At 36.8% G+C, this 25,270-nt stretch overlaps 1 long non-coding RNA gene across 1 annotated transcript in view; it reads left to right on the top strand.

Annotated features, from left to right (window-relative positions):
- LOC138997169 (uncharacterized) overlaps positions 1–25,270 on the top strand; it is a 370,451-nt gene that overhangs the window by 295,414 nt on the left and 49,767 nt on the right. Inside the window, exon 2 of the long non-coding RNA XR_011468911.1 lies at positions 3,206–3,250. This is a non-coding gene — a long non-coding RNA (uncharacterized lncRNA). The remainder of the gene's footprint in view (positions 1–3,205; positions 3,251–25,270) is intronic.

Raw genomic sequence — 25,270 nt, 5'->3', positions numbered from 1 at the left:
TACAATATTTTTAGGGCAATATCAGAACTGATATTTACAATTATTCTTTTCTTTAGCCTCTGCCCTTCTGGCTAAGGAGCTTCTAACAATCACATTAACATGCTTAAAAAGGAAAAATGAAACAAGACAGAGGGGGATTGTAGGATGTATACTAATCAAATTACATACAAAAGTCCTCTTCAAATTTGTTTATAATATACTTAAAAACACTGTATTTATATATATTAAATTTTGTTTTAAATACAAAGTACGTTACAATAATACTTTTCTATCACATAAAGTTTGATGTAAATTGGGGCATTGTTAGACCCAGTAATCCCCAACCAATGCCTTCATTGTTGAAAATCACTGCACTTCATTGTAAAAACAACTCCACAGTAGCCCCACTGACAATCTTCTGAAGCTGGAATAATCATATATCTCCATTATTTTATTGGGGTTAATACATTTTTAAAACACTTCAACTTTTGTTCTGTTTGTTTGTTTTGAAGAACAAACAAAATTAAAAAGTGTGAGTGCTTAGAATCTAATGAATCTGTGATATCAGGGCTGAAATGAATGATCAGCAGTTGTGTGGTGACTAAATGACCACTCGAGGCCTGAAAGTTTGGACTGTCTTAAAACAAACTTTAAATTTGTAGTGAGAGCCATTACCATGGAAATGTTAATGAAAGAATGCTATTTTATTCTACTTCTACAGACTAATGTGCATCATATATCACCTTTGAGTCCCATCAAGATTTGAAACCCATGAAATCTAAAATTTCAGGCCTTCACAACCCAGAACCATGTAATCTTAGGAACAGAGGAGACTGATCTCTTTCCAATGCAGCAGAAGTTTGAGAAGCATCAGGGAGAAATCATGGCTGGAGCCTCTTTTAGTACTCCTGCCCATGGAGAATGAGCTTCACCAAGCTGTTTCTCCACAGTATTGTTGTATCTGAAAACTCTACTGCATAGGTGTCCATGTTTATCATAGCTGTTGGTTCTATCCCCTAGGGGCATCCCCGAATATGTCCTTATTTTTATATCCACATTTTCAAATATTAGAAGAGATTTGAATTCTGATTCTGTTGCTTATAACATTGTATGTTCTAGGGAAGGTTATTTAAACTTCCTGAATTTCAGCCTCTTTATTGGCAAAGTGGGACTAGTGCTATTTGCTCTACTTGCTTATTGAGAAGTTGAAATGTAATTATGTGCAAATAGCATGTATGAAATAGTTCTCTAGCCCAGAGAACATCCTGCTCAAATGTTGTTTTTATTTTTCTCCCTCCCTTTCTGGCTTTTCTCTACTGCTGCTATCATTCTTTTGACATTCAATATACATATTAGACTGCATCGTTCATTTTGGGATGTGTATGTGTACATATATCTGGGAGATAGATGTGAGTGAGGATTATACATTGCATTCTGTTGGATGAAAACTTGAAGTTGATTTTCCAGCTATTGTGATGGATTCTTAGTGATCTATCCACATTGTCTTTCCCAATCTCTGGAATAAATTGTTAGGCATCAATGAGATGACTAGCCAGGTTAAACTTATCTAACATTTGATCACTTTATTATAGAATTCATTTTGTGAATTCTATCCTTATTATTCTGAGACCTGCTATATTTGAACCCTTGGGTTTATTTCTCTCCCATACTCCTTAACACCTATTCAAGCTCTCCAGGGAGAAAATTGTTCACGGTCTGGTTCATGGTTTTAGGTAGCAGAAAGCTTTTGATGATACCTGCCACAGAAAATTTTAATTATGCAAATTCCTCATTATATAATTCCAATGGGGAAAAAGTATATACTTTAAGGAACATCCTGACACTTGGTTTTAAAGTGCATTTTGTAAAAATAATATGAAGTGGCATAACATATTTTTCCTAAAAAGAGTAACTTTTATGGATTTTTCCTAAGAGTTTTTTCTTTAAATACATTACATAAATAAAGGCATGGACTTGACCTCATGATGTTGTTATTTCAAATGTAATAAATAAGTTACAGAGACCTGGATTCTAATTCTGGTTTTACTAGTAACTAGCTGGCTGGCTATGAGCATGTCATTTTATTACCTTGAGTCTTCCAGGTATCTTGTTTCTTAACTCATGGATTCAGATACTGTGCTTTTTTTGTTCCCGTCAGCTCTACGGTTCTATAATTTTTGAAACTTAGTTGCATTTCTACTTATTTATTGCTCTTTATAAAGTTTTATTTATATTTTATTGTAACTAATTTTTCTCTTTCTTCATTCCCAAGTTTGTATACGTGCTGATTTGTGAACAGGTGTATCTCTTGAATTCTCATCAGCAGTTTTTATATATAAATTTGTGTTGGTTAGAAGGCATAGAAAGATATAGAGATTTCCAACTAAGAGTGGTTAATTAGGTATTTCTTTTGAACATACTTACTTCAAAGACAATGGAACTTCTCAATGTTTTCAACACCAAGGATACAAGCCAGGGCATCAGAATCATTTGGCAAACATTTCAGGGCTCAGTCTGAGGAGGAAGTTTTAAGTTGCTTGCTCTGAAGTAGAAAGAGGTGGTCACAGGGAAGGACTATGTTTTAATATGTAAGTATGAGAAGTTTGCATTTGAATAGCAAAATTGTCTAGCAGAAAGTAACTGGCTTCTAAATTCTTAAACTACAAACATTCTTCCCGAATGTCTAGAATATTAACGGACAGGGAAGATGGCCAGCATATGTCTATCACTGTTCTCGGCACTGAACACGGTTAAATCTGACAACGCTGCTCTCCAGTCACTCAAGTGTGGCTAAAAAGGGCTCCTTCCTGACCTGCAGTCTGTTCCATGCTGACTGCCAATACAGTTAGTCTTCCCAGGGCCAGCAGGGCCCCCCGCGGAGCCTGTCACTCAGCAATCAACAGAGACACAGGCACTTTGCCTTCAACGTTGCATTGTGACTTTAATCAAATTTATGTTCTCCACTTCTGGGAAACTCATGGTCTCCCTACTGTTCATTTTCAAATGTCAGAGTGGAACCTCTGTCTTCTTTTGTTTTCCTGATTGAAAAGCATCAGTAGAATCCTCAATCCCAAGAGCACAGACACCTGTGTGATCACCTTCTACAGTGCCCTTGTCTCTCAGAGCAAAAGCAGAAAGGCTCACACAAGGGAGAGACTTGCCAACACCAAACAGTAAAGGTGGAGCTGGAATTATAACTCACTTTTTTTTTTTTTTTTACTTCCAGGTCCAAGAGCTTCTCTGACTCCATGCTGTCAGTGTGAGCCATTGGGTGAGTTGTGTTCTGATCTTTCTTAATATGCACCCACCTGTGATTGGCTCAGTAGGACTTTGATTATTATCATTGGTCCTCATATAATGAACTTGATAAATGAACAAGTATGGCAGACAAATAATTATGCTCAGATATGATGCATTTTCTTCTCACTGATTTTGCTCAAAGTGCTAATTGATATAGAAAGAGTACTTTATAGATTAAAAAAGCACACTCACATATTTGACCACTTTGATTTTTTTTTCCACTAAGACAAACCTGTGAATTCAGCAAAGTGATGAACCCAAAGACTGACAATGACTAAGGTAGCAGATTCACCTTATCATATAGAAATACCTACTTATCTAAGAATAAGGGAGAAATGGCTAACCTAAGCATCCTGATTAATATAGTATTGCCTTAGATACACTATATAAACTTTCTAACTGCATATTTTAATTTGTTCAAAGCCATTTCAAACATAAGATTTTATCCTTCTTTCCATTCCACTCTACAACCCAGTTATCAAAGGTTTTTATTAATGCTGCAGTAAATTAACATTTTACATTGAAATGAAATGCCAGGTATTTAACTTAATTTGGTATGCATTTTACTTATTACATAAATAATTTTAAGGCACTTTAATATAAATAAAATATAAGTAGAAAATTAAGAATATGTAAACACAAAAAATACATATTATAAAGGTCAGTTTAGACACTAACTGAATTTTACATTCACCTCTCAGCTTCCAAGAAGCCAAAGCAAAATAGGAGAAATCACTTTATAGAGTATTATACAGTATTTATAAAATATCAACTATAATTATACAACATGAAAACTATCTACACTTCTAAAGACAATAATACACAGAAACAGTTCACAGAAATGTATTGAAAAGTATTTACTTTTTCTTTAGTAATTGAAAGGGCATTTGGGTTATGGCAAGTGCTTAATGTAATTGCATTAAATATCTCCTTTAGAGCTGCAATATGGAGGATGCAGTATTTATATGCCCAATTGCCCAATGTACTGGCATCTTTGAAAGACTAGAATAGATCATCTCTAACGTCTTTTTTAGCTCTAATTTCACTGAGTCTGATTTACAGAGAAGCTGTGAGTGAGCAACTTTTATAAATTTCAGATGGAAATCTTCTTGTTCCGGGATCCAAACAGGTATACAATATACAGGTATCCAACAAAAGTTTTGGTGACTTTCTTGGATGGCTTTTGCCTTCCTGTGCTGAATTCTATGAAGTCAGGATCTTCTCATTTGGAGTTCCTTCATTTCTGACAATGCCCTGAATCCTCTATCCCCAAGATGATTTTCTTCATTGCTCCAAGGCAAGTGACTGAGTGTGTGCCTCCCAGAGGGAGGGGAAAGTTATTTGAAAGAGGCTGAACTCTGTCAGATAAGTGAAAACTTTTATAAATACCTGGCTTGGAACTGAGAGTGAAGAAGGTTTTCAAATCAAAGTGCTAAATTAAGAAGCTTAATTTTGGCACTTCAGCTGACTGAGTTGTTTGTAGGAAGGTTGAAGCTGACAATTCCCCTGCATCCACAGGGGCTCAGGAGAGGAAACTGATAAGATAGCTTCAGGGGGAGAAAAGGATGGTCTCACTCCAGTAGCTATGTCTTTGGAAAGCAGGGGAGGAGTGCTGAGTTGGGTCTGTTTCAGTCTCACACGGGTACACAGATAGCTACAGCATACTGACGTCCTCCACCCAGCACTCTCCTTGGAGGGACGGCCAGTGCACATGTTTCTGTGGGTGTTTCCAATTTATCATTACAATAATAAGAAGAAAAGAAACATTATTTGTCAGGGGAAAGAGAAAGACATTGTTCTGAACGTAAGGACACTAAATTGGGATTTAGACTATTACTCTAATCTTAGATTCTAGCCATCATTTGTGGGGGAATTTATTTACTCTGGAGCAGATTTTCCCATATTAAGATGAGAGTTAGCTCTTTTCTATGGTCTTGATGATGCTCTGCACAGCTAGACTTTTCTTACCCTATAGTTTTCATATTAAATGTATTCCAAGAAAATTTCAATATATTCTAGTCCATTTTGGCATTGGGTTTAGTAATTTTAGTTTTGGAAATTTAACAGAAAAATAATGCGTCATTTGCAAGAGTATTTATCTATCAGAATATTTATTTCAACTTTACTTTACTGGTGAAAGTTGGGAACAAATTAACCTTACAATAAAAAGTAGTTACATACATTCATATATATTTATATTGTTGAAAAGTATTTAATGGCACAGAACATGCTCAAGGTGAATTCCAAATATTAAAATCAGATTACAAACTATAAAAACTTATCTCAATTTTTGTCAAAGATAAACATGAGTAGTTAAAGATCTATGTGTGTGATATGAAATAGAAATAAGATTGGAGAATTTTATTTCAAAATTTCAACAGTATTTATTTCTGTTTTGGTAGTTATTGGAAATTTTTATTTATTATTATAACATTCTATAACTTTCTATGCTTTTATAATGAAGATTGATTACATTTGCAATAAGAAATAAAAAAAATAATTTTACTGAAATATTACAAAAAAAATGATTTATGCACCCTCCCTTTTTGTCACCTTCCTTCTTCCACGTATTTCAGAAGCTAAAAAAAAAAAGATGTTACAGTCTTGTGACAAATAATATGCTATCCCAACCAGTTTTAACATGTTGAAATCTCTCTATTTTTATGAACTAGAGATGTAAGGATAGTGGAGATACTGAAAGCCCTCTGGTTTTCTCATCTCCTGTTACTGAGTCTGAGGAAAGCTAATGACTTGTCAACTATCATAGAACAATGGTCCAGGTAGTTACAACTATTAAGATTTTAAATTTTCCAAACCTGACTCACAATGCAGTTTTTAGCACAAAGCCATCTCAAAGATGTGTAGTAATAGAAAATTTAAGTAAAATCATTAAATGATCTAAGATAATAAGATTCTTAAAAGTTGGGAGCTTTCTCACTAATGTTGAGTGAAAGGCTCAAATACTTTTCTAATTACAAATAATGCAAATAAAGTATTTTGGCCTCATAATCCTTGGTGAAAATAAAGTGGCCCATTCCACTAGGTTTCTATAGAAACATATTTGAATATATTGGTACCTAAAAAAACATTCCATTAAATTCTTTTTCTTTAAATATATTTTTATTGATTTTATAAATGAAGGGAGAGGGAGAGGGAGAGATAGAAACATCAATGATGAGAGAGAATCATTGATTGGCTGCCTCCTGCACACCCCCTATTGGGGATTGAGCCTGCAATACAGGCGTATACCCTGATGGGGAATGGAACCGTGACCTCCCAGTTCACAGGTCTATGCTCAACCACTGAGCAACACTGGCCAGGCTCCATTAAATTCTTTAGCAATATCACTAAAAAGGTGATATTTAGTTATTGAGTTTGGACAATTATATGCATTTACCTCCATCTCTCAGTTCAAGATGCAATTGCTGGTCATGTGGTATTGCAGCTCAATGACCGTGCTTTGACCATTCCTGGCCAGTGTTTATCCCTGGGACATAAGTCACATGGGGCTCGGAATGGCTGACATCCAGAAAGATCAGGAGAACTACACAACTGCTTTGGCACCCCTTCAAGAATTGCTCAGCAAGAACCTCGTGATTGCTGACCATCTGGTTGGAAACCCAGGCAATAATTTGTTTAATATTATAGTTAATATGATGTCTGTCAGTAGGAAGCATTTTGGGGGATTGTGATCACCTTGGTAGGCCATGTTAGGTAGACTCTTATTACCTTTGTTTTCACTTGCTCATTAGTTTTTGAGAAATTAATTTTGGGGCTATCATCTGTATGGCCAATTTTTAAATCAGAAATTGTAGTTCAGCGTTTTTATCCACTCCTCTTCTAGGGTATAGGGGTCGGGTAGAGGTGGGCAAAAGGGCAAATTAGGGGACATCTGTAATAGTGTCAACAATGAAAAAAGTTGGAATTCAATATACTCAGGTCTTTATGATCTTAAGTATTAAAGAAATAATTAAATTAAGAAGATTACATAGATTTACCAAAATTTAATGCATCTGATGATTTTAGAAGCTAGTAGTGCTGATTTTCTTAACATGGTTACAGATGTGAAAAAAATTCCTAAATACTTCATAATGCAGTTATTTATTATAGTTTTTAGAAATATGTGCACTTTAAATAATGTGTTATCTTTTACATCTCATACCAAAGATGAAGAAACTTAGGCTTATGAGATGAGGAACATAGAGACAGAATGAGACCCAGCATCTCATTGTGAACCCCAATTCCATGTGTTTTCTTCTAGGCTGACTATACTTGCTTGCACTGCTTGAAAATTTTAATATGGCTCTTGGGGACTGCTTAAAATATGAAAAATTTTAAAATATCAATTGTATCAGAATAATGTTTAAAGCATTCTCAAGAATGGCTGGCTAAATACGTGATTTTTAAGGCTTATTCTGTTGGTATTTTCATCTGTTGTCTCTGAAGCCCTGGAGTCTTTCAGTTTTTCTGCCACAGACCCAAGAGCTTTCCTCCTCTTCAAATTCCTGACCTGAGTTTTGCTTTTTATCATCTCAAAAACAGTATAGAAACAGTGGTGCTAAAAATAGTTCATATGCTATTTTCTCCTTGTGGATTCTCTCAACATGGATTGAGGTGGCATGGCCAGGCTCTGAAGGAAGCAATGTCTGGGTTTGGAGAGAGAGGAGGAATTGGAGAACAGATGTGGTCTGCTGTCCATTGTTCTGAAATGTTATTTTAAACTTGCCCTGAAACAATGGATGATTTTGGCAACTTTTCACAAGCTATCTGAAAGGGGTGTGGGAAGAATTCCATGTGGAAGAGACTGGAGGAAGCACAAAATGAATTTCAGGGAGAGAGGGTGTAATATAGAAATGGTCTCTCACTGATTGCAGGGAGTAAAACAAAAGACCATTCTTGTGATGTAGTGGTCAAATTTTTGTAGTTTTAAGAAAAGATTGTTCTCCCTCCAGGCAGTTTGTGGGCACATGGCACTCCCATGGCTACCCATCTTTATCTAAGTTTCCTTAATGATAGGCTTAGTCTTTGACAGCCAAGGACATATTCTCCAGATAAAACTGTAGAGAAAACATTCATGCAACATTTCTCAGGATGTTAATTTTAAAATTATTATAGACTTTCTGATCAATTATTTTAGATTTGGTGCACAAAGCAGAAGAGGAGAATGATATGAATAATTAAAATGCTTTATATTTGATACATGTACTGTAGAAAGGTGCTAAAGACACAAAACTATTTAGAAAAGTTTTAATAAAGGGGCTCAAATATGTGGTGATGGAAGATGATTTGACTATGAGTGTTGTGCACACAATGCCATATTATAGAAATGTACACTTGAAACCTATATAATCTTATTAACAGACGTCACCCCAATGAATTTTAAGAAAGAATAATGACATTTTTATTATACAGTTTAGTGAGAAAAATCATCTATACTATTAGTTTTCATTGAGTTCTGGGCATTGTAGTAAACAATTCTAGTGCATCATTTCACTTGATCCCCAAAACAATCTTATGAGATTGATGTTATTTTCACCATATTATTAAAAAATTATGGTGAGAATACCAGCAGAAATTTTATAAAATATCCTCTGATACATGGCTTATGGTAGAGCTCAAATACAAATCTCTCTGATTCCACAAATCATGTCTTTAACAATTCAGCAATGTTGGGGGATATGGGTTTCAGGAAATAGAACTATTAAACTTCTCTGAAATCTAAACAAGGTGATGCATGTAGTAAATTGAGGTGGAAGAGAAGGAAAGAGAAGAGAGTGATAGCAAACTTAAGCTTTTTGAAGGATGAGAAGAAGAAGGTCATCAATCCATGCAAATAGGGTCAAGGACAGTGCATAGTTCTAAAATGGCATGGTGTGCTTGGGGAATGATCAGATGTCAATATGGCTATTTTATAGCATGCAGGCAGAGAATGTGGTGAATGGTGAGATATAAATTATTCTTGCATTATGAATTTGGACAAGTCTTTCCTTAACCTCCGGGAAAGCTATTGGCTGGATTTCATAGGGCTGATCCTATAAGGTCCTTTTAAAATAATATTTATACATCAGTTTCCTTCTCTTCTTCTGAAACAAACAATATCATCTGCAATCCACTTGGTTAGGCTGGCTCTTATTATCCCATTTATAGATTGCTTTGGTCCTCTACTGTTTCACTATCTCTCTTCTATTACCATCCAGGAAACCATTTTATTGCTCATTTGCACCTTCACTAGAGATAAAAGATGTGATAGCCAAACCAGTCAACATTTTATTTGCTTGCAACTCTTGCAAAAAGTTCAGGAAGGGGAAAACATAAAATAAGTAATGAATACAAGATCTGAGGATGTTCTGTACATTTCAGTTCTCTACACTATGTTTTATTTCTCTTAACCTTGTACAATCAAGAGTTTGATTTAAAATTTTTAACCTCAAACATATTATACTGTTTTTACACCCTCCCTCTTTTATTTTCCACATAATGTAACGGAAGTAAATTAAATGTTAGCTTCCAATTAAAACTACATTGAGTTAGTGGCAGGAGTTTCAATTCTAATTTCTAACCCAAATCTTCTAGTTTCTTGATGTTGTGATTCTAAATTTAGTCTACTCTATACTTTCTAAATATTCTCATGGATTAGACACTTTAATCTAAAAAAAATAAGTGCAACTTCAGGATGATCATATAATTCATCTTACAACAAATAATATCTTTGATAGTGAAAAAGGACACAAATAAAATTTACTCTAGGACAATAGGCCTAAACCAGATTTAGTCCAGGTGGTGTACAGATATTGAAATCAAAGGACAACTTGATATGTGACCAAAAATACTGATTAGAGTGTCTACAGAGCACAATTCCTGGCTCACTTTACTTGTTGGTATCACTCTTCCCAGTTTATATATATATATATATATATATGATAGGTGACATGTGAAGGCAATTTTTAAGGGAGCCCCATAGACTACTGGTAGTCAGTTCTTTTGAAGGCTAGAGTAGTTAGACTCTGATCCCTTATACCTCTCTGAAAACTTCAGTTATTTACTCTTGATTGATTGATTCATTTATTCCCACCAAATGAGCACCTGCTACATTTCAGGTACTGTTCTTCAAGTTCAGCAGTGAACCAGGTACTGTCCCTGCACCAGAGTCATTCACAATCCAATAAAGAAAGACTAATAAACCAATATTTACTGTGCAGAAGTATAAATGTGGTTAGAGAAATAAACTCTGGTTTGTGAAGTGCAAAGGATAGGGAAAAAATGTACTATTTCCTGGAAAATTGACCAAGACTACAATAATGAGTCCTCCAGGTGAAGATGGAAAAAATAAAGCAAAAACACAGAAATATTGTATAATTTCTCTTAGGTATACTAGGTACAGCTGTGAACATTGCTTACTGTATGCATTAGGTCATAGCCAGGTTGTTTGCAAAGTTAGGGAATTTGAACTTTATCCTATGGATGATACAGAACCACCAATGCTTTTGGTTTTGTGTTAAAAAGTGAGTAATATAAACACACCTGTGTTTTAAAATGTAATTCTGCTGGTAGTATTAAGGAAAGGCGTGTTTTTATAAAGACCTTCTCATGCGTACATCATTCTTTGAGAACCTAAGTGTAGTAATCTACACTAATAAAAGAGAACGATGCAAATTAACCATCACTCAGTCACTCTGCTACACCCACAAGCCACACCCACCAACCAATCAGGAGTGAGTATGCAAATTAACCCAACTAAGATGGCGGTGGCCACAGACCTGGAGGGAGCATGAGACTTGGGTTACCCCTAGCGATGAAGGAAGCCAAGCTTCCCGCCTGCCCCGGCTGGGCCTGGGCTCTGCTCATGGTTACAAAGTTTCAATTATAGAAGATAAATAAATCCCAGATACCTGCTTCCAGCCCACCCTGGCCTCCGCTCAAGGAGGCGCTGAAAAAAAAAAGAAAAAAAGAAAAAAGAAGAGGCTGGGAGCTTGAGTTGCCGGGGGGGTATGGCCAGCTTGAAAACGGCCATCAGCCCCTCACCCAGGCTGGCCAGGCACCACAGAGGGACTCCCCAACCCTGAAGGGGCTGTGGGCAGCCTGAAAACGGCCCTTAGCCCCTCACCCAGGCTATCCACACCCCCATGGGGTTAGGGTCCCTGCTGGGGGCCTTGGCCAGCCTGAAAACGGCCCTCAGCCCCTCACCCAGGCTGGCCAGGCACCCCAGAGGGATCCTCACCCTGATCCGGGACACCCTTCAGGGCAAACTAGCCAGCCCCCACCAGTGCACCAGGCCTCTATCCTATATTATAAAAGGGTAATATGCAAATTGACCCTAACAGCAAAACAACTGGGAATGACTGGTCACTATGACACACACTGACCACCAGGGGACAGATGCTCAATGCAGGAGCTGCCCCCTGGTGGTCAGTGTGCTCCCACAGGGGGAGCTCTACTCGGCCACAGCCAGGCTGATGGCTGCCAGCACAGTGGTGGTGGTGGGAGCCTCTCCCACCTCCTCAGCAGCGCTAAGGGTGTCCGACTGCAGCTTAGACCTGCTCCCTACTGGCAAGTGAACATCCCTCGAGGGCTCCCAGGCTGCCAGAGGGATGTTTGACTGCCAGCTTAGGACTGATCCTCTGGGGAGCGGGCCTAAGCCAGCAGGTGTTCATCCCCTGAGTGGTCTCAGATTGCGAGAGGGCACAGGCCAGGCTGAGGGACCTCCCTGCCCTGAGTGCACAAATTTTTGTGCACCGGGCCTCTAGTGTGGTACATAATTAAACATCTTAAGCACATGTAAGTGAAGTATTTGTTTTTGCTACAGAAATGCTACCCAGCCTCTTTTCTTTTACTCTTGCTTTCCTTCTCTTTCTTGCTTGTATTTTCACCATAAACATTTTTTTTTTCAGAATCCCATGTCACAGTACCCCCCTTCTTTAATTAATTCAGCATTCCCCTGTCCTTCTGCTTTCCCAGAAACTACTCTGGAGAGCTTCCTGACTTTAGTTTTTTTTTTTTTATTGACAAGACAAAATCCAATACATATATTGTCCTCCTGTTATCTTTTTTTTTTTTTTTTTTGCTTGATTTTCATTCTTCCTTGTAGTCTTTGATCAGGAAAAGAGAGCTGCCTGCAGTATCATTAAATTTGCTGATTCATTTGTAATTTTCTTTGAATGCTAAGGGCTTCAATGTCATTACAGCTAAGGTCCAAGTCTGGTTGGTTTTGAATAGATTTGAGTCAAATTACGTATTCTAATTGTACATCCTAATTTTTAATGAAGCTGAAATGAGAAGGGGTCATAAGGGTGCATGTAGTTACAAAATATTTCATGAGGTCATGGAGAAATGGTGACTCATATCTTTCAATATATTTTCTAGGGAAAAAAGCTACTTTAAAAAGAAACCAGGAGAAAAATAGAAATTGAAATAAATATTAAAAAATGAAAGTTCAAAAAAGTATAGTCTAATTTCAAAAGGTGAACAAAAAGTTTTTTTTAAAATAAGTTATAGAATGATTTTTTTTTTTTCTTTATGAAAGTGGAGTATATGTGTGTTGTATTAGTGTCGAATCCAGTGGTCTTTTTCCCTCATTTTCCTGACTTGAAATTTCTGCTGGGTGTGGCAAATTTTAAAAATTGGCTTCACAGTTTTTCAGCTCCTACCTTTGAGACTATATTTCTCTATTTTAGGGGCCTTGGCTTAGACATTTGACTTTTTTTGGCCAATATAACATTAGGAAACAGGAGAGAAGGCAAGATTTGAAAGGTGCTTTCCATTCCTCTTGCTTCTTCTGGAACTCAGCTACACTGTGAAAAAATGCTAAGATCACTTTCTACATTCTGGAGAAAGGTAGGCTTATTGTAAAACATCAGGAATGTGAGAACAACTAGGACCAAGAAGCCCCAAGTCAACCCAATAGCTCATTGCAATTTTATTAGTAAATCCAGCTGAGCTGGCCAGAACTTTCCAGCCGAGCTTAGCCCAAATTGCAACTCATAGAATCATAAGCTTATAATCAATTACTATTGTTTGTAAGCCACTAAATTTGAAGGCAACTTACAAGCATCAAAAACTAACATATCCCTAGCAGGTTTGGCTCAGTGGACCAAAGAGTCACAGATTCTATTCTAGTCAAGGGCACATACCTCTGTTGCAGGCTCCTTCCTAAGACCTGATTGGGACACATGTAGGAGGTGGTCAATGGATGTGTCTCTCTCACATTGATGTTTCTCTCTCTGTCTTTCCCTCTCTCTTTCACTCTCTCTAAAAATCAATGGAAAAATATCCTTGGGTGAGAATTAACAAAACAACAACAAATACTACCATAATGGGTTACTGCATCTCCACTATGATAGGCTGAATTCTAAATTGGTCCCTGAGATTCTTGACCCTTTTATATCTGGTATAGTCTAGGCAAAGGTGAAGACATTTAAGATGTAATTAAGATCCCTGATTTTAAACTAATCAAAGGGCATATTATCCTGGGTAGGCCTGACTAATAAGCTGTGCCTACAGAAGAGATCATACGGCCTGGAAGCAGAAGTAAATAGTCTTCCTTTGGCCTTGAACAAAAAATCTGAAATGCTGTAGAGCTGACATGTAACAGGGAAGTTTCCAAGATAAGAATAGCCCCCAGGTGCCTGTCAGCAGGGAAATGAGATCTTAGTCCTCAGCTGAAAACTTTTACCATCAGTAACTTGGAAGAGGATCCTGAGCTGTGGATGAAATCCCAGCCCCAGTCAGCCTCTGAATTTTAACCTGATAAGACTCTGAGTAAAGCACCCATATTCCTGGACTTCTGTCTCATGGAAACTCTGAGACAATAATTTTTATTGTTTTGGGTAAATTTGTGGTAATTTGTTATGGAGCAGGAGGAAACAAATGTACCAAACTGGCCCTTCAACTACTAGATATAGGTAGAACTGTGTCTTACAGCAATGATCCATTTACAGGTTTCTTTGCCAGGTTGTAAATCTTAGTAAAAGAGGCAAAATTCTTTGGCCTGAAGAAAGCCATTTTCTCTTCCTCTAGGCTCACAGAAAACGTAGCCCCCTTCAATGTCATATGAATATAAAGCAAAGAGGAAGATTTTATCTGTAAGTGATGAGCTCTTCAAAAGCTAATGTTCAATTGGAGTCAGAGGATTAGATTATATGACCTCTTGAGGGAATTTCTTGCCCTCATAATGTTGTGGCTCAGAGTAAAGTCATCTTTTCTTGGTCCTAAAAGTGCTGAAAGGCACTCAAAATTTATAAGTCAAAGTATATGACTGATGGGCTTGTTGATGTTGAAAAGGAAATGGCTTGTTCTCTATTATAACACAAACAAAAGGAGCATAACTTCCACCAAGGAAAACAAAGACTGGAGGAAAACTGTCTACCGATATAATAAATGGCATAATGAAGACAGTAAAAGTCCCAGCTGGTTACAAACACAGATACAGACTAGCCAGATCTCCATGTGGCAGAATGGATGCAGAGCTTTCTCTGGCAGAACAATGACAAGAGATTTCAGTGAATATGCATTGATTTAGCAGGGCCTCGGACAAATCCATCTTTACTGAGTGGCACATACAAGTTCCCTATCATTAAGTACAAATCAAAGCATTTAAAATTCACGCAAGAAAAAATTTTCAATCCTGCAAGGCTTAGCACCATGCAGAGAACACCCTAGGGCATCAAATTTTTATAGCATTATTCCTGTACCACTTACCCTGATCCATCTCACTCTCCATCCCTAATTTGCACTTCATTCTTCTAACTTTTGATCTTTTGATGTGTTCACCCTCACACTTTTCTAGTTATAGCCTTTGCTTCTTTTCTTGAATGTGATTTACATTTCCCCATGCCTATGCTGTCTTTATCCCATAATACATGATGCTGAGCTCGTCAGGTTTTTTAGGTGGCCATCTTCTCTGTTAAGAATTCTTCCATAGAGTTCATCCCAGCTCTTCAAACAAGATTGAGACAAAAGCTAGGCACCATCACACAACATGAAAACATCTTTTTTCATTCTCGCATAGTCGAATGCCTTAAAAGTTCTCTGAGTTGTTTTTATGGAAAATAAGAACTTTGAACCAGGATCAGTGGGAGGAGTCATTAATTTATTCAACAGAATTTAATTAAGTACTTATTTTGTTTTTTGGCACAATTTCAGGATTTTAGAATATAGACTATGGAATAAAGCAAAGATCTCTGTCATCTTAAATTATTAAGATTTGTAATACTTATAGGTTTAATATTTCCATAAAATTGATATCAAGAACTGGAAGATTGCAATACAAATAGTTCTTTTAAGTATCACTAATCTGACTTGAAATTTTATCTACATTATGCATTTCTTTTAATCCTTTCAAAACCCACTTGAAGTATGCTATTATCATCCCCCAAACCACACACAGACATTAAATGATGAAATTTGAATTTGAGCCCATGAATAAGATCTTGATTATAGTAAGTTTGTCTGAAGCCATGAATAACCAGTGTGATATTAACTAAAGAGCATAAAATTTCAAGGCAAAAAGACCCGAATTTAAAATTTTTCTGCCAATTATTCCCTGTGTAACTTTTGTGGCCTCTCAGATAATGTTCCTTATTAATTATGATCTCCGATGTTCTAAACAATGTAGAATTGAGATGGTTATGCTGGTCTCTCCCATCTATTTGTATTTCTAGTTACTATAAACCTGAAAAAAGACTATCCAAGTAGCAACCATATCTAGAAGCAATGATGACTCACAGAATCTTTAAAAAAAATCCTTCTGCCAATTTATTTTAATTTGAAAATAAGGGGTTTATCCTCATTGTATCCTCACTTTCAACATTTCAGTCCATATCTTCTATATCAATGATTTCCAAAGTCAGAGGTAGATACTGTCTCCATTTGAAAGATTCTAGCTAAGAAGCCAGTGGATATTAATGAAGTGAATTTATCAACACATATGAAGAAAGTGATTATCATGAAAAAATGGCCATATCCTAGTGGAAGTAATGCCATCAAAAACTTCACATTAGAGAAAATCATATATTTTTTCATGACATTGAATAGCAAAAGATAAAAACTTGGAAAGTGAAACAAACTTAGAAAGTTATATATACTTTGTTTGCCAAGGCATGTTAAAGATGCTCACTTCATATTTTAAATCGGGCCACAAAAAGAAAAAAAGCACTGTTCAAACTGTTTTGATACTTTAATTCTAATATGTGCAGCGGAAATTACTCTTTCCATTCAAAATATTGACCACAGTCACTGAGAAATCCCAAAGCATTTTCTAATTAAAAGGAACATTCAAATGTGCTTTTTGTATATGTAAAGTTAAGTAGATTTTGTTATACAATGATTCTGTTGAAATTTGGTAATAGAATATGTAATTCCCTATTCATTCACATAACAAATAATCACTAAGTGCATATTAAGTACCAGGCTCCCTGCTATTTACTCGGGATATGATCCTATCTCCATGGAGCTCACAATTAATCAGAGAAGACAGACCCTAAACCAAAATTCATATATACATTGGGTATTAAGATAGTAGAAGCACAGGGTGTTCTGGACTCCATACATAAACTCAGGACTAGAAATAAAGAAAGGTTTAGAGAAAGAAGAGAATGAAGGTTAAGTGGAACCCTGAAGGATAGAGAATATAATAGCAGAGGAAGAGGTTTCAGGCAAAACCAACAGTATATGTCAAGTTCCGGTGGTGAGAGAGAACTTGGCACCTCCAAGGAACTGGAGGACCATCAAAATGCCTAGAGTAATATGACATAGGAACAATGAAGACAGGGGAGACCATAAAGAAGGGTCCATATGTGGAGGCCACATCAGCTAAGGTGAGGAGTTGGTGCTTCATTCAATGTTTCGATAGTGGTCAATGGACTAATTAAAGGTATATTTTTGAAGAATCTTTCTTGCTGCTTTCTTTGAAGTCTCTAATAGACATGCGGTTACCAACAGACTTAGCTTTTCACTTTGCATTTTGTAGATGCTCAATATAGCTTAGTTGAATTTCTACTGTGGGTCATTATACTAACATGATAATAATCTTTTGTTATTTGATATTTATATCCTGTCTATTTCCAAAAGGATTTGGGGCATAGTGCAAATAATGTGTTTATGGGAATATTTCTTCTCAAAAACTTGTTTCATAAAATTGCAAGATTGGCTTTAAAAGTACCTCTAAATAATGATTATGAGTTTCTACTAATTGTGAGCTCCCTGAGCCTAGAGATATGATGCTTTGTAGATGTTCACTTAGTGTTTGGTATAAGTGATTAACTGGATGAGTGTTTTATTAGAGATGTAAGGTGTGGATGACTTGCACTTAATGAAGAGTATTGGCTAAACACGGAGCAACATGTAGAACTGTGCATGGCACAAACTTCTTCTAAGTCTAAGACCTTTGAAATCAAGTAAGGGAGATCACATACCGCAAACACACAAAATGATTCATACCATCACACATCCACATCCAACTAAAGGCTGAATGAGATAAGCTCTAAATGAGAGGTACAGTGTGACCATTCTCTAACACAAAATGTGATATATTTTATTTTTCTTCAAATCAACCCAATTTGCAAAAGTTCAGATGCTTATCTAAACCAAATACAAACTCTAAAGCCTTGGAGGTTTTTCTGTCACTGCTTATGTTACAGTTTTGAAAAATAAGCACAGGATGACTTAATTAATTGTCTTCTTTCAGTTTTTTATCTAAACTAGATGAATACCTATGCATCCCACAATCAATGAGCCCTGCAACTTCCTAAGGATAGATTAGCACAGCTGTGGCTTAAAGCCAGTTTGCATGAGAAGGGAAAAATATATTCCCATGAGAAATGTTGAAGGGATCAATTCATAAGCAAAGAAAACATGCTATTCTCAGCAAGGAAGCAATATATTTTTCTTATGTTGCTGTGATTAATTACACACCAAAATTCGGAGAATGTTTTAAAGGGCCACAGTCCATCTCTTAAATTTCCCCTCCCCCCAAGTTGACTGGCATTAAAAGCTGAGGAGGAATTGCACACTAATTCTGAGCAGTTTTGGCTAGCAGTCCTGTTGTCCGAGAAATATGAATAATAATAAAAATGCACAGCCTTTGTTTAACATTGAGCAGTGTGACCCCACCTCTGGTGACTGATTCCACTCATGAATCACAGTTAAAATGAGCAAACCTCTTTCCTGGGAGTCTCACCCATTATACTGCTATGAAAGTGAGGATGAAATGGCTTCCGTAAAATTTCAGTGAGGTCTGCTCTCCCAGGTTCCTTCTTTTAACCAATACATTCACAAATGTGTTTCTAAGAGGAAACTATAAGAAAACATACTCACTTAAGTCTTTTTTTTCCTCAGTGATTACTGTCTTTTTCAATCATTTACACTTTGCATTCAATGACTAAAAAACCAAAACAACCCACAACAACATTGTGGGGCGGAAGCAAAACCAGGCACTGTGTGCAATTTCTATATTCTCTCTTACCCTTGCATCTTCCATATTCCTTCTTTGCCCGTCTTTCTACTCTTAGGTAAAGAGACAGGACCTTCTCCAAATGCCACACCTTGCCAGAAGTCAATCTACAATCCAATAGCTTGACTCTACTGTTGTCATATTTTGCAATACGAAGGTCATGGCCACACCTCTTCAGTGAACTGGTCTACCTACAGGGACTTCCTACCTATTCTATGTCCTCTGATTTCATTTGTTCTTTATGATGCTGTACTTGCAAGACTAGGACGTGGACTTAGTGCTTACTTTTCAGCCCTCATCTCTGAAAAACTTCCCCCTATACAAAGCTATCCACCCCTACCTGAGACTATATAAGTAATAGTCAATCTGCTTTCAGTTTCAGGCAGATGAATCTTGCCTTTACACAGTGACCCCTAGCAATCATAAGAAATAAAGCATGTGCTCTGCCCACCCAGATGTGGGAAAAGGTTGGAGACTCCTATTCCATCAGTTTTCCCCCATCTTTCACGCTCCACTGCCACTGGTACATTCCCAGCAATGACCTGGAATGGGACCTTGAAAAAATATAGAAACAATTCCAGTTTGTCTAATTCACAGGCATCTGGATAAAGAGAAATTATCTGAAAACTCTTACTTTAAACACCTACTACCATATTGCCATAAAAAACGAAGGCTTCATTTTTAAGCTTAAATATTCTCACTGGGGCAGTCTGGAGGCTGATGAGAATAAGAATTAAGAAGTACCCTATCTGTGCTCTGGAATGTTTCAATATTTTAAAATTTTTCTCACCCTGATATCTTAGTAACAGGCATTCAACAGCTTATTACCATTTTGTAGATTTTTATTCTGTAACTGAAATAATGGATATAATCCTTGATTTTTAAGAGCTTTGAATCAAAAGATAAATATAGAAATATAAAAATACATAAAATACCTCAAGTTATCTAATCTTAACATGAGTCAGGTAGAGCTGGACAGAGCTGAACCTTGCAGAATAAATAGATGTTTTTCAGGTTTGTATTAATAGTTGCACTCTCTCTAGGCTCACTGGCTTAGCATCTCTATTATGTCCTTGCCTTTCCCTCTACTCATCTTCCAGGAAGTTTCTTGGCTCCTTTTTTTCTCTTAGGATCCTTTCTAGATCAACTTACTTTGTGAGTTTGGTTTAGTTGCCACACTATTCCCCACAGCAACCTGTGTTTACCCCTAGTTACCCTTCTTACATTGTACTATGAGGGCCTAAGTCTATGTTGGTTTCCAACTGTAGACCTGAGAACCTCAAGGGGAGAAGTTCTATTTTTTTTTTTTTCCTTTTGTGAGCATCTTAAAATCTGTTGCATTAATGAGCATTAGTTAAAAGTGCATCATGAGCCGAAACCGGTTTGGCTCAGTGGATAGAGCGTCGGCCTGCGGACTGAGGGGTCCCAGGTTCGATTCCGGTCAAGGCCATGTACCTGGGTTGTGGGCACATCCACAGTGGGAGATGTGCAGGAGGCGGCTGATCGATGTTTCTCTCTCATCGATGTTTCTAACTCTCTATCTCTCTCCCTTCCTCTCTGTAAAAAATCAATAAAATATATTTTTTTAAAAAAAGTGCATCATGAATGCATATACCAAGAATATAAGATGATGAATATATGAGGCTAGATCATTAAGTGTTAGAGGTGGGAGCCAACGGAGAAAAAAAATGGAAATAGAGAGAATGTTGGAAGAGGTGTCATCCTTCACAGGATTGATTGCCTTTCTATTTTTTTTCCTCATTAAAGAGTTTAATTCCTCAGTGCAAAGCTGAAAACAAGAGTTTTTGTCAAACTTGTTTTCCCAATTATATCCTAGAAAATGGAAAAAAAAAACGTTTTAAAATGAAGAAAAGCCAAAGGAAAAGTGAAAAAAAAGAACATAAACCAGAAACCACTCTTCTCTGAAAAGTGCAAGGACTATTTGCCATAAAATTTGTTAGCATATTTATACAAGTATCTGTAATACAGTTAGTTAGGCTGGTGGGTTAAATATTCACCTTCTGAACAGGAGAATGGTCAGGGAATTATGTGGAGAAATTATACAATGTATTTACCAAATGTAATGGGCTGATTCTATCACCATATTTGTAGAACATAATAAAACGTGTGCTTGACTATCAGGTATTTTACCTTAAAGTGCTTTTCTTAGTGTATTATGAACGTATTTTCTGACACAGGTTATTACTCAATTCTACAGCCTTTATTACAAGAGCAGTTAAAGAGTAACTTCCACTCTTAAAAAGGTTGATTTGTTTTGCTCCAGGAAGGAGTCTGGTGTGAAATGTTGAGACAAGCTTTATTTAAGGGCAGCTGCCAGGGAACAATGGAAAGCATTCATCTCCTGTGTGTGCTACCTGTTTGATTTTTAAAATTTCCTCATCTTTCTAATGCTGCAAGTAATTGGCTAGAAGTCAGTATCCTCGCTTGTCTGTTTGCAATGTTCTTGATTTAATTATTACTTTTAATCCCCTCATTTCAAGGGCTAGGGAATGATAGGCACATCCATGCATGTCTATAAATGACAGCATGAAACAGGGCCATGCTAGAATGGTTTTACCCATCATTGTTGATTGGCTACCTTCCTCAGATGCATTGCAAAGTTGGGTTAAATCATTTATTGCTTCATGATTGTTAAAACATTTACATTGTTCAGACACTCATTATCTGTTTGAGAAATTCTTATCAATGAATAGATTTTTATTCTCAGTGCTTTCGTAAGTCTTTTACTTATTCTTTCATGGGAAAAATGGACAGGTCTAAATGCAAATTAACATTACTGTTTAAATATCACAGATCATTTTCTGTGAGCCCAGTTACAATAACTAGTAATTATAAGAATTGCTTGCCTTTGGCTTCCGGCTAAGCCAGTGCTAAACTTGTCCTTTTATTAGATCTGTCAGACTGAGTTAATTATCTTTGTGATAACAGATGTGCCTTACCTCCAACAAAACAAATATACTTATAATTAGCTTTTTAGTTAGAATTTTAATTTATTTATAAAGATTGTTTGTTTTCCTGTTTGTTTTTTTTCCTGCTTTAAAAGAGAGAGGATGGAGAGTAGGGGTTTCAGTTTATCAGGTTGCCAGTCTGCTTACTGGTTTGTAAAGGAAGAGAAACAAAAGACTCATGTTTAATCACCAAGTCCAGTGTCTAGTAGGGTTTCATGCCTTTCTATGTTATGTCAATTCACCTGCAAGGCATTTTATTTTATTCCGCAGACACAAAAAGGGGCCCCTTTTATCTGCCTACTCAACAGAGTGGTGTTATGGATGATATGGAAAAGCTAACAAGTATGAGTTGAAAAGCTCACAGTAGTACAGCACAGCTGCCTTAAAAGTCAAATCATCTTATACTGCCCCCACATTTGTGCGTCACTTACTCCTCTTTCATCTATGCCCGGCATTTTCAGAACATCACACAAATGCCTGCAATGAATTCTTGGAGAGCATCTGTGCTGAAGCAGCAGAGTAGAAAGGAAAAACATATGCTTTGGTGTCCTGTCAAACAAAGCTGGGTTTCATCGTTGGTTCTGTCAAGTCTTAACTGTGTGTGTGTGACTTGGGCAAGTTATTAAACCTCTCTAAGCCTTGGTTTCCTCGTCAGTATAATGAGAATAATACCTACACTAATAGGGGTTGTTGGGAGGATTACAAAAGAATGTGAATAGAGGGCTCAGCAGGGTGTCTGGCAGACTTTAAGTGCTCAGTAAGGGGTGATGGCTTTTATCAGTGTTAGAATCATGGAGGAGTATAGATCTCTAGAGAATCTGAAATAAATATTAAAACCTAATAATCATTTTATAGGCTTTATTTTATATGGAGATGTGTTTCTACTAATTTATAAAAACAGATATCCCTGATCATCTAGAAATTCACTCTAGTTCACATTAAGTAATGAAAACATACCACAAAGCAATGAATTTTGAATGTCACCTTGGTGAACTTTTGCCTGTTCCATGCTGGAAATGGGCTGCCTGACCTCCCAGCCTTATTTCCATCTCAACACAACTTTTTTTCTTTCCGTAAACCCACTGACTCACTCATTTCATTTTGAAAATTTTCATTGTTTTAAAATTCCCCTCCAATAGCCTTTTTAAAAAAAAATATGTTTTTTTCTATTGATTTCAGAGAGGAAGAAGAGGGAAGAGGGAGAGAAACATCAATAATGAGAGAGAATCATTGATTGGCTACCTCCTGTACAGCCACTACTGGGGATCAAGCCTGAAACCTGGCATGTGCCCTGACCTGGAATTGAACCAGTGTTCCTTCTGGTTTATAGGTTGATGTTCAAGCACTGAGCAACACCAGCCAGGCCTCCCCTCTAATAGCTTTTGATCTGCCAAACACAGATCCTGGGTAGGATGGCAATGGTCTGGTTCATTCAATGTGGGTCCCGAAGATTTTATAATGAAGTCAGATTTGCCCAGGATAATGTACAATCTGCATGCAAATTATTACCTGTGAGAGTTCACCATGCCACTCCTGGCCTGAAGAGGGATCCCAGTCCTGTAGAATCGGCACCTTGATCATGTGGCCAAATGCTCACACTCCTGATGAGAAAGTATAGGTTGGATGTGAAGGACATGGGAGGGCAGAGGGCAGTGCAGATGCTCTTACCCTGCTCACAAATCAAGCACACTGGCTCCTATCAGCAGATTTGTTTCTAAAGATGCCTTAGGATTTTGCGTGTCAAAGCCAGATGTGCTAAGCCAGAGACCACCAAGGCCCTTTGCTGAGAGTTCCATGACTTTTGCACCCAGTTGCATACACCTTTTACATCATATCCCCATGAAACCACTCTTTTTTTATAACTGAGAACCATGGCAAACACTCTCAAATCACTCTCTTCCACCATAGAATTGTGTGGATCTTTTTTCTTAAAATCAAAGGTCTTTTCTTTCTTTTTTATCTAAATAGGAACATAGGCCTGTGTCCCAAGGCTCTCTAGTCAGTGTTGCCAATATGACATTAAAGGAAACATGTACTTTATCCCTCAGATCCTAGAACAGTTCATTCATTTATTCATTCAATAGCTTTTTTTTTCTTTTGCCAGTGGGTGCTAGATGCAGGGTGATAGTCACTTTCCCTTTTCTCTCTCTTATTCATACCCTCATATGTTTTTTAGAAGGATGAATTGTGACAACCAGACAGTAGCAACAACAACATCGAGGAGGACAAACTTGATAATAACCCCATTAAAAAGATTATTCATGTTTGGGAGAATAGAATTTAAAATTTTTTGTCAATTAGGTGCCGGATTATTGGAATTTTAAGTGTTCAAAAACTCCAGCATTTTTCAATTAGCAAATTCATTTATAAAATAATGAAGATTTTAACAGTGAAGGAAACAATGGTAGGTGCTTAGTAAGGATACCTAGATATTATATTTCCATGAAAATGTATATCATCTATTCATTCAACAAACAATAATTAGGATGTTATTATACCTCAGATGCTTCTAGGTACTGGATTTCACTAGTGAACAAGGAATTCTAGTGGCCTCTATCTTCACATAGCCTTTTATTACATCTGCACATAAGGCTAGGTAATACAGAAAGACTCTTTCAAACCTGCCTCAACCTCCAACTTGTTAGATTAATCAACCATCACATTCCCCTCTAATCACAGACTGCTTCCTGCAGCCTACTAAGTACTTAACACTGCTTCCATCCAGTTGAAGTGTGGGATTATGAAGAATGATCATATTTCCTATGTGTGTGTGTGTGTGTGTGTGTGTGTGTGTGTATGTATGTGCCAAACAGTGTGCTTTTATCTGACTCAATTATATAGGTGAACTGGTTAAATGTAAAAATGTGACAGGAAAAGGGAATTGTAGATTCTATAAAATTAATTGAAATTCTTTAAAGAAGCAAAGAGGATGAATCTGAGATACATTTGATGTTGAAATAAGCACATGTACAAATGTTTATACATCCTCACCTATACCAGTGAAGAAGAATGTACTCTGGATAACTGTGATGGCCAGTTCTATGGACTGCTGAGGACTGGAAGGTAGAGTGGAGATCAATGACTCCTTTGAAATACGAAACCCTTCTTCAAAGTAATTGTGATGAATATCCTACAAAATGAAAAGTAATAATTCACATTCTCAGTTTCACAAGAAATTAAAAATGTCTTCATTTATCCCTCATGAATTAATTCATGGATCAAATATTTTGTTGAATAGGATATTTTAATAGCTGCTAGTAAGACTAAGTGAAGGAAATGTGGCTGAATATAAAAAGGCCAATCTTGCCTTCCTTTTCTTTCTTCTGTGTAAAACATTTGGGCCTTTTCTTTGCTATTGCTGTGCTCCAGTGAGCCAATCTGATCTCCAAGTGATTATTACCTCTTTTGCCTGAATGGCAGGGCTACACACAAATAGAAATTGTCGTGTAATTCTACACTTGTATTAACACTCATTCCTCTCCATTTTATCTAAAAGTAATGGTGCAGAGAGGTCCAAAAATAATATTAGACTCTAGTAGCTTGCCTGTAAATTACCATTCATTTCTTTTTATCCTGC

Source organism: Myotis yumanensis, unplaced genomic scaffold (genome assembly GCF_028538775.1).
Source record: "Myotis yumanensis isolate MYYU_CA2020_CCGP unplaced genomic scaffold, mMyoYum1.0.hap1 SCAF_1, whole genome shotgun sequence".
Classification (NCBI taxonomy): domain Eukaryota; kingdom Metazoa; phylum Chordata; class Mammalia; order Chiroptera; family Vespertilionidae; genus Myotis; species Myotis yumanensis.
Note: the sequence above shows the minus strand (reverse complement) of the source record. Positions and strands in the feature narration are given on the sequence as shown.